The 10,805-nt window shown below is 44.1% G+C and overlaps 1 long non-coding RNA gene across 1 annotated transcript; it reads left to right on the forward strand.

Moving 5' to 3' along the window:
- The first annotated feature begins 218 nt into the window (after nt 1-218).
- LOC105487345 (uncharacterized) lies at nt 219-10,605 on the forward strand. Its single transcript, XR_011624091.1, has 7 exons — nt 219-715; nt 3,153-3,258; nt 4,483-4,656; nt 4,743-4,839; nt 7,237-7,345; nt 9,802-9,877; nt 10,277-10,605. It is a non-coding gene; the product is annotated as an uncharacterized lncRNA (long non-coding RNA).
- The last annotated feature ends 200 nt before the right edge of the window (nt 10,606-10,805 follow it).

Below are 10,805 nucleotides of genomic sequence, written 5' to 3' on the forward strand. Positions count from 1 at the left end.
TTTATTATTTTTAAATCTCACATGTGACTTTCAAAGTTCAATTTGTATGGAGACCACAGCAAACATCTCCCCTTATTTGGTCATGGAAATGTCTTCAGATGCCCTTTACTCCCCAAATCACATTAAAACAAAACAAAACAAAACACAGAAGTGGGAGCAATGTGATGTACACTGTTAGAAAAAAGTGTTGGTGCCACAAAAGAAATAGCACTTGAAATTTTCTCAGCCAGGCAAATTTACTTCTGCAGAAGAGTGCAGCTTGTGCCAGTCACAGTCATAAGAGAACACTGAGTAGGGTAGGGCAGGGGTGTTTATCCCTAATACAATTGGTTCCTACTGCTGTGTTCTTTCTCCATTGGCTGGGATTGGACTGCACAGTCTAAACTGACTTGATTGGCTAATGTTTGAAATTGAACACAGCTATCTAGGCAGGAAGGGGAAGGTTATCCCTTAGGGCACAAGGCATGTCTAGGCTTCTCAGGGCATGTCACGGCACGGCAAGGGCGGAAAGGGTTGTTTACAGCACGGGTAACTATAGAGACTAGAGAAACAAAGAACCAGAAGGACAGGGAATTAAAACCTTTGAAGAGGAATGTATCATCTCTGACAATGTCCCCCTCATGATTTTATAGTTTTTCTGCTTCAAAATGCTTCAGCATGTCTCAGCTCTGCTGTTCTTCTTGGGCATCTGGAAGGGAGAGTTTATTTGAATAAGGTGAGGGTGAACTAGGGAGGTTTTGGTGAGAGCTGTTTCTGTAAGTCTTTGCACGAAACCTGTATTCATATACAGGATATGATACAGCACCCTACAAGAATGAGCATGCTTATAAAGATTACAAGGGAGGTGAATATTGAGGTCATAATTCCTTTCCATTTCTTGAACCATTTTTCCATGAGGCTTGTAAAGGGGTCATTTATTCCAGAATTTTTAGCTAACTCATTTGATAAGGAAGTAAGGCCTTGTAAGGCTTTTGTTATTGTTCCATCAGGGGCAGTGTTATTAAGAATAAAAGTACAATATTGGACTTCAATCATGACACAAACCCCACCTTGTTTTTTTTTTTTTTAGCTAATATCATGTCAAGGGCTATTCTATTTTCCCAGGCCATTTGCCCCGTAATTGTTCAAGTATTCCTTTAATAGTATTTCTAGTATAATTAGCAAAGTGTTGTTGATTATAATAGACATAATTTATCTAAGCTACATTCTTGTTTACAGTCGATCACCAGAACAATATAGACTCGAATCCTGCAGCTATTTGATTTCAGGCTTTGAATTCATCTGGTAACCCTTGTGGTACTCCAATAGCGTCTATATAAACATGAGGCTCAAAGGATCCTTGAGAGACATCTCTCTTTTTATGATATTCTGTTTTCAACTTTCTTAGTTGAAATGCCAAGGTGAAAAGGATAGCCAATTGAATTAGAGCGTAAGTGCCACTCCAGTTACTTGGCAGAGTAGCCAGCAATAGTCCCCTGCAATACCACCACACGTTTGTTCAGGGATGAGCAAGGGCAGACTGATTGGTAAGCTGTTGAAAAGGCTTGGTTTCACAGCACCCTGTTAAGTCTCCAAGGAATGCCAACGTTTCCCCCTGTTGTAAAAGGCATGAGGTGAAGTTAGTATGAGGGGCTGGAGGCCGATGGCCCTCGGAGGCTGACCCACAGGGCTTTTGACCTCAGGGAACAACAGTGAAAGAGTCTTGCATGACTCATCGCCTTGGGATGTGGGGCTGTGGAAGAGAGCTACCGTACAGCTCATGCCCGGTCTGTGAGAGGACCACCCAAGTGGAAAGGGGACAATTTAGGTCTCTGGCCTGCCTGTCACACAAGAGTAACAGTCGCTTTTATTTAGCATGTGAACAGAATATTTAATCCATTCCAGCCAAGCATTTGCATCCTGATACCCTGTTTCAATTGCTATAATTTGTTTTAAATCTTTAACCTCTACAACAGCTACTTTGGTTTTATCATTGGGTATATAATGAGAAAAGGTTTGGTTAGCGGAGAACTTAGGAGAGGGAGAAGGGGGTGCAGGAGGTGGGGAAGCAATGAAGCACATTTCAAAGGATCCTATGGGGTCCTTCCCCGACACTTCTGCTCCCATACCATAGAAATGGTTAATGAAGGGGAAGAACTCTGTGGAGCAGAGATGGTGATCTGTGCTGGATTACATTGGTTCAGCTGACAATTGGGAGGGGTAATTCCTTTAGTAAAATGAATATATGGTTTTAAGAAACTGTGAGTACTAGTTGGGGAGGTCCATCCTTGCTCTTTAGTATTTCATGGAACATTGCACCAACTTCGGCAGAGAAGTTCTGCTCTAAGAGGACTAGATTCCCAGTTCATACTGGAATGTTTGTCAAACTCTTCCCAAACTAACTTATCGCAGTTAACAAATGCCCAGTCTGAGGAGAGCCAGGAAGGACAGAGACACTTTTCTGAGGTGGAGAGTTGCTTTTGACTTGACAAATCTCCGCAGGGTATAACATGGCAAGCATCAAAGGTAATAGTTTGGGGTGAGCTTGACTTGGTTACATTAATGATAAGGGGACTAGTGATAGAAGGGGGAAGGAAAGAAATACAGAATAAGAGGGTTAAACCACTTTAGCCTTAGCTTGGTAGGAGTTGGTCCTGGAATAATGGTCCATGATTCTGGGAAGAATGGTGCCCACTTAACTCGAGTTTGACGAGTCCAGCCCTTCTTGGCAGTCTGAACTGCTGTCTTAGTTGTTAAGAGCACTAATTAAGATCCTTCCCAAGCGGGCTTGAGCTTCCCTTCTTCCAACTCCTGATGAGGACATGATCCCCAGTCTGGTGGTGGTGAACTGGAAATTCAAGAGGTGGAATCTGGGCTAGAATGCCTTGAGTCCTGAGGGAAGAGAGGGCAGAAGACAGATCTAATATATAGTTTTTGAGAAATTGAGTGATGGTTTTCCCAGTTAAAAGCAAATAGGTCCCAGCTGTCCTCTGCTAATGGACAAGTCCAGAAGGCATCTTTTAAATCTATTACTATAAACCACTGGTGGCTGTATGGGATCCTACTGATAATAGTATAAGGATTGGGAACAACAGGGTGTGTAGTTTGGACTATCTGAATAATAGCTCTAAGGTCTTACACCAACAGATATGACCCATCTGGCTTCTTTACAGGCAGTATTGGAGTGTTATAGGGAGACATACGGAGTTCAAGAAGCCCATCATGGAGAAGACCTTTAATTACTGGTTTTAGATTTACCCTGGATTCTAAAGGAATAAGGTGTTGCTTTCTCTTTACTACTTCCCCAGGGATTTTTACTTTAACATGAATGATAGGAATCTGTAACTTTCCTCAATTCCTGTCTTTTGACCATACCTCAGGATGAATGTGTTCTTCGTCTGCAGTAGTGAGCAAGTTTAGGGAGGGGAGGAATTTTCCATGATTGATTTGGAGGCCCAAGCCTAATTTTAGCATGAAGTCTCTTCCTAATAGATTTGTCCCTGCTTCCAGAATTCACAGAAATTTGGTACTAGCTGATCAGTTTTTATATTTCACTTCTGTCTCCTACTTACTGGTTCCTTCTCTAAATCCATATTTTCATTCCTGGGTGTTATGTCTTCCCCCATCTCTCTCAGTCCCTATGTCCCACCCAGGACAAAGCACTCTTAGTTGGCCTGGCAGAGAGGAGCTAAGCCGCTGGTGGGAGTGTGCTGATGGTGCTAGTAGGCCCTGACCACAGGCAGCCACACATTTGCAGGGACTCTGGTTGCTGTAAACACGTGACTGGGCTGAAGCCGGCAACGCTGGGCACAAGAGACCTCCAGAGCGGTCCCTCAGTCAACCTGTCCCAGCTACCCAGCTTGCATCCGAACTTGCCCTTCTTCCTCTTTCCTCGCCAGCTTCACAGTCATGCCAGGATGGGGTAAAATGACAAGCTTTTATCTACTTGAAACAGTCATGCCACACTGCCAACACAGTTTTCAAAGCATTATAGCCTTTAAAGAGATCCTTTCTTCCTTTCCTAATTTTTTTTTTAAGTTCCCAGACTTTGCTCTTTGGTGCTCTTTATATGGCCTGGAAAGTTGGGGCCTAGGCTCTTTATAGGTGCTGGCCCCCTGAGTACTTTGTTGTATGGTGAACAGCAGAATTCTTACCTTTTGCTTTTGTTTTTCTTCAGCCCTTCTTACATACACGTTTTGAGCCTCCCAAAGAAGTTCACTCATGGGATGGTTTTCCAATTTTCTATCTTTTGTAATTTCTTTGAAATATCTGGCCAACTGTTAGTACAGAATTAAGTTTTAACATTCCCTGCCCAAGAGGATCCTTGAGACCTAGACGAGCATACTTTCTCATTTGTCCTTTAATCTGTCTAAAAATTCTATAGGCCCTTCATCTTTCCCTTGGTGTATATCAAATGCTCTGGTAAGATTCTGGGTTCAAGGGAGTGATTCTTTGATCCCTTTTATTATCATTTCCCTAAGGTCTTGCATGTTTTCTTGACAGGGTGCATTGTTATTGTCCCACTGGGGGTCTTGTGGGGGGAATTTTCGATCTGCTGCAGGAACATTTTGGCCAGGCGGATGTTCACATTCCCAGACTACCATAGCAGCTCTATGGATTGTGCTTCTTTCTTCCCCTGAGAAGAGGATGCTTAGGATGAACATTAGCTCAGCCCAGGTATATAACTGTGGTCCTAGAAACTGGTCAGTTTGATTTGCTACCCCATAAGCGTCATCTAATAGTAGCTTAAGCTCTCTTTTTAGGTTTCATACTTCTGAGATGGTTAAAGGAACATTTACAAAGCCTCCTCCTATGGGCACTTCCCTCAAGCAGAAGAGAGCTGGAGCTGATTCCCCTGAGGTAGGTGGGGGGGAAATTCTGAATATCTTCTTTTACATTGCTCTGTTTCACATTGAAGTCCCTTTAGGGAAGGGTACTTAGGCTGGTAGTGAGTGGGCTCTAGGGACAATTTCCAAGAGGCAGGGTTATAAGGAGGGGGAACAATGGTGGTAGGAGAAGGGTCTGGGACAGCAGTTCTTGAGGGGAGGAAAGATAGGGGTGTTTGGTGGGGGAAGGTGATCTAGCAGGTCCCAAGGCGTAAATCACTTGGAGTTCAGAGTTTCAGTTTCCTTAGGGGAAACATTCTCTGGTTTATGCTTATCTTTTAGAGCGTATAGAAGAACAGGTCCTTGTCACCAACACAAGGCATAATCTATCTCTTCTTGGGAAACTGGACCCTTGTTATTAACATGTTCTATTAGAAGCTGACAAATACAATCCTCATTTGATGCAAATTTTGGCCAGAAAACTGAGAGTTTGGGAATTGGTTCCTAGGTCCAAATAAAACAACAATATTTTAACATTTGTTGCTTTTTCTTATGCTTAGTCCTTTCATTATCTTTCCAATACTTTAACATGAGACCTAGGGGACTATCAAGGGGAATATCATTGCTGTTAGCTTTATCCTTTTTACTCCTGTCTTACTTGGGGTATTTCTCATCTTGATGGTTGTGGGTTGAGGCTCAACTTCCCCTACTGGAAATTTCTTGCCTTCCCTACGACTGGAGGTTTGTGTGAGGCTCAATCACCTCTACTGGAGATTTCTCGCCTTTCCTTTCTTCTAGAGGCTCAATCTCCCGTATTAGGGATTTCTTGCTTCCCTTTTCTCTAGAGCCTCAACACCCCCTAGTGAAGGCTTCTTGCACTCTTTTCCTTTCATTTCCTCCTCTCTGGCTGCTTCCCTGAAGGGAATGTCGTGTCCCTTTTAACATTGGTGGGTCAGTATAAACCCCTGACAGGACCCCCAAAAGGCTGCCATAAGTCATATGAGATGACCCCAGAACCACAGATTGGACTCACTCACTCCACACACCAGTAGTGCTTATTCACACACTTTCAACTTTCAACCTGCGAGATGTTCCAACCGTCAGGGAAATACTTTCTCACTCCTGCGACGTTTCTTACTTTGGTCTGTGCACAGAGTTACCTGGATGCTGTAGTATGTGATTACCTTTTTTTTTTTTTCTTTTTTCCAAGTTGTTGGTCTGTTTCTTCCTGTGTTGCTGACAGTCCAGGTTTATTCATCACACTGAGTGAGTCTCGATTCCTTAACCTGAGGCCACCACAATGAGGCAGCAGGTGCACCTCCTCATGAGAGAGGACCAGACCCTTCCCCAGAGGAGAAAGGGAATCCCAGACAGGCCCCCAAATTTGTTAGAAATAAGTTTTGGTGCTGCAAACGAAATAGCACTTCAACAGAAATTTTCTCAGCAAGGCAAATTTACTTCTGCAGAAGGATGCAGCTTGTGCCAGTCACGATTGCAAGAGAACACTGAGCAGGGGGGTAGGGCAGCAGTTTTAATCCCTAATGCAATTCATTCCTATTGTTGTGTTCTTTCTCCATTGGCTGGGATTGGACTGCACAGTCTAAACTGACCTGATTGGCTAATGTTTGAAATTGAACACAGCTATCTAGGCAGGAAGGGGAAGGCTATCCATTATGACGCAAGGCATGTCTAGACTTGTCAGGACATGTCAGGGCATGGCCAGGGCAGGAAGGGTTGTTTACAGCATGGGTAACTATAGAAACTAGAGAAACAAAGAACTGGAGGAAGAGGGAATTAAAACCTTTGAAGAGGAATTTATCATCTGTGACATACACCCCTGACTAACAATTTATTTAAACAATGTCTTGTTGACAGCAGTGGCACTGTGGAACTTTTTGAGAACTAACTACTTGCACTACTGTCCTTAAAGTAGGTTATTGTGAAAATTGAACTTTAGAAATTCTTAACTTAAGGGCACAACCTGTTATCACAATTTCATAAGTTTTCTTCTTGCTGCATTAAAACAGTATGCTTTCTGTCTTTTCCTTCAGCTGAATCTTACAAACTTTATGACTTTCCCTCTCAGCGTGTATTATTTTGGACAGAAGAGGATTTTTTTTTTTTTTTTTTTTTTTTTTTCCTGAGACAGGGTCTCACTCTGTTGCCTAGGCTGGAATGCAGCAGTGTGATCATGGCTCACTGCAGTCTTGAACTCCTGACTCAAGCAATCCTCCTACCTCAGCCTCCCTGGTAGCTGGGACTATAGGTCACACCACCATGCCTGGCTAATTTTTTTGTTTTTTGTTTTTGTAGAGACAGGGTTGCCCAGGCTGGTCTTGAATGCCTGGTCTCAAGCTATCCTCTTACCTTGGAGGTCATATTTTTGTTTAGTCTTTTCTCTTACAGCATGCTATCATTTTGGTAAATTTAGATACTTCTACTTGGACCTTCTCAAGAATCCTGGAAAATGTCAGCATACTTAGTGTGATAGATACCCCGTCAGCTGAGCCAGGTTTTCTGAGTGCAACATATCTTAACAGGTAGGTTTTATTTTCTTCCTGATTTTGGCCACACAACACACTGAGGAAGTAGCTTCAGAAAAAAACTCTACAAGATCCCAAGTCCCCTTTTTAGACAGCAGTGAATCCCACCTTGTGTCAAGAACCTCTGTGAAATTAAGACCTTGAGGTTTCTCTCCCTCTTCTCTACTGGACACCAGTTGCTTCATTCCTGCTGGCTCTGTGACCGCATTTGATTGTCTGATCATTGTCTTTCCACCCACTCTGGGAGGCACACACTGCTTTATTCCTTGTGTGTCTGGGTGTAGAGCCTTTCCTCTGTGGCCTGCAGATGCGAGGGATACAAGATGAAGTATTTATTGACACTCTCCCTGTCTCTGCAGCGAAATGAACATATCTGTGTAGCCAGCAGGCATTAGCCTTGGATAGCCATTGAGTGTAAATGAGGCCATGTTCCATTGATCCCTAATGCTCAGCTCTGCCAAGCCCCTATCTTCCACAAACTCTCCCCTTCCCAAGTGTGTGTGAGGCTCCCAATCTGCTTCTGCAGATTTTCAAGCTAGTTTCAATTGGCACTCATGGACAGCCAAAGGGGAATTTCATCAGGTCCCTGTAACTTGAATGACCCCCGCCCCAGCTCCTTCACATTCCTTGGAGATGTCACTCCCATTGCATCATTTGAAACTGTGGCAGCCACAGCCCCCACCAGGGAAACCTGCTGACCACACTGGAGCTGCTCTCAGCTGTACCAAGGCTTGGTAGCCCACCTCTCTCTGTCCCTGGCTCCCATTCATCCATCTGCTCCTGCTGACCTCCAGGTAAACCTTTCTTAGTTCCTTCTGACTCTGGAGAACTGAGAGTGAGAATGATATATTTCATACAAAAATTGCTTATATCCTAAATTGTAATAGCATTTGGTGCTATAGCACTTTAAGTTCAAACAAACCTGAAGCCATCTTCTTCCAAATATACCAGGGCACCTGAGTGGGCAGGTCAAGGTGGATTCCAGTATTTGCAATATGCTATACCTAGAATCCGTTCCCTTCTCTGACCTTTACAGTTTGGGGCTGTGTAAGGTTTGCTAGTGTAGACTGCCAGGGTTGTCACATATAATTTGCATGTTGTGCACCATAAAAATCTAAAGAGAGATTAAGAAGTAAATAATGCCGCAATGTTGTTCAGTGCACAACCTGCACAACTGTTCACCATGATTCTAAGTGCTTTCCTAATTATGAGTTCCCTCTCTTGGGCTCTGTTGTTCTCACTGCAATATGGCCCAGTGCAGCAGAGCTGCCGTCCAATCCTCGACCCTCAAAAGGCTCAGAGATCCACTTTTTTCCCCACCCTACCCGCAAGATACTAATTAGCCATTATAAAAATTTGCAGGGGCTGAGAGATGCTATCAGAACTCCCCTCACAACAGCAACTGAGCCCCAACCAGTGGCCAGGCAAAATATCCTCCTCCAGTTGCAAGAACCTCTCCTGTCTTCAGATGCTCAATAATTGTGAACCATAGAGCCTATTAAGGTTTGACAATAAATGTTCTTCCTACCAGAATCCCTGCCAAGTAGCCCGGAACAGGAAATAGAGTCATCAGTAGAGTCACAGCCCCCGTCTTTTCTTGACGTCAGCATCTCTTCTGCTCCTTCCTGGATAGAGACCATCTGCTACAACTCTCTCCTCCGTCTGTGTCTCCTTTTGTCACTGCTAATTGGACTTCCAGTGGGAATCTGGGAATAGCCTCTGCATCTCTGTTATTCTCTGCACTTCTTGTGGGTCTTGTGCTTCAGTGACATAGGCCATCTCTGATTACCACTTGGGCCATGTGCCCACAATTCAGGTTGCAACCATTAGGTACCTTTATTTGTTTGAACAGAGTCACAGTTGGGCTATCAGCAGACAGTGAGATACTCAATAGGCTTAATGATGCAGCATCCACAGATATTCACAGCACAGTTCCTGGCACCCATGGAGACAGCAGACCAAAGAGAGCCAAGGCTGCTCAGACAAGCTAGTTGAAATAGTTGGTGAACAATTACATCTATATATAGAACTGACCTCGCTGTGCCCCTGGCTGCTGGCTTTGATACCATTCTTTCGGGCATTTTGAGGTCCCAGACCTCCTTCAACACTTTGTTCTACTAAATGTTAGGGCTGCTTATGAAGCACTAAGCAGGTACCTCATTATAGTCCTGTTTGATTTCAGGGAAGTGACGATTAGACAATAACCCGGCCCAGACCCCCATGTTGTACTGGGTCAGATTTTGGTTTCAGCTCTCAGTTGAGCCAGCTGTGTGATCACGAAAGTCACTTAACCTCTTGGGTCTTTGTTTTCTCATATCTAATATACAATGACTAAATCAGCAGAGAGGAGAGAAAATTGCCTTTGCAAGCTAGTATAACTGGGTTTTAACCCCAAATCCCCCCAACTTTGTAGTTGGTCAAATGTTTTAAAACCGAACTTGCTTCCTCTTCAGAAAAATGGTCAAGTTCATGCTTACTGGGCAGGACTGCAAGAGGATGAAATGGGAGAAACGACGTGTGAGACACACAGTAGGTATTCAATCAATGCTAGGTTTTTCCCTGGTTCCCTGAAGACTGTGTGTCACTTTGGTAAAAACTCTGGATTTGGAGTCAGAAAACCTGGGTTTGGAGTTTGATCGTCTCAGAGCAAATCATGTGCCCATGTTAAGCCTCAGTTTTCTTGTCTGTGTAGGGGTGTTATCACTGTTAGGATCAAGTAGGATAATACATGCAAGGGCTGCTTTTGGAAACATAAAAGACTGTACCCATCAGAATGTGGGGGTACCTTCTCTAGTTTACACTCAGCTGTAGTGAACTTTTGCCACTGCACCCTCATACCAGCCCCTCCACGGCACGTTGAAAACAGGCAGTGGATATGCATGGGATATGCTTTCTCAGATGGCTTACATCCGTATCTTTATTCCTCAGCCTGCGCCTTGGCTAGGCTTTCTGGAAATCCTGGTCCAATCATCACCATACCAGGAGAGCCCCAGGAACCAGGCGTCAAATGAAGGAGTCTTTACTGATGTTCCCTTACCTCAGTTGTCAAACAAATGAGTCTTTACTGATGTTCCCTTACCGTCGGCGATGATGAAGAGGAAGTCTTTATGCCTCCAAAATAAACAGATGAGCCTCTGTTGAAATTCTAGCCGGTTGGGTACTGAGGCTTCTGTGTAATGGATAACTTAGTATAAAAATAGAGCACTCTGCTCACTGACTTTCAGAGAAGCGTGGGGAAGGAAAACAGCATTTCCCAAATTTCCCTCCCCAGTCTGCTGGAGCATGGTATTCCAGTCCCAGGTGCCCGCTGTCCACCGTGGGACACACTGCACAGCACACCTCGTGCTCGGCCTGGTGCTTCCCCCACCTTCTCCTCTCAAGCATTTCTCGCTGCACCCAGCAACCCCTTTTAGCATTTGGTTAAGCTGCCAGGAGCTTACCACTATGGGTATCTGGA

Source organism: Macaca nemestrina, chromosome 5, assembly GCF_043159975.1.
Source record: "Macaca nemestrina isolate mMacNem1 chromosome 5, mMacNem.hap1, whole genome shotgun sequence".
NCBI lineage: Eukaryota > Metazoa > Chordata > Mammalia > Primates > Cercopithecidae > Macaca > Macaca nemestrina.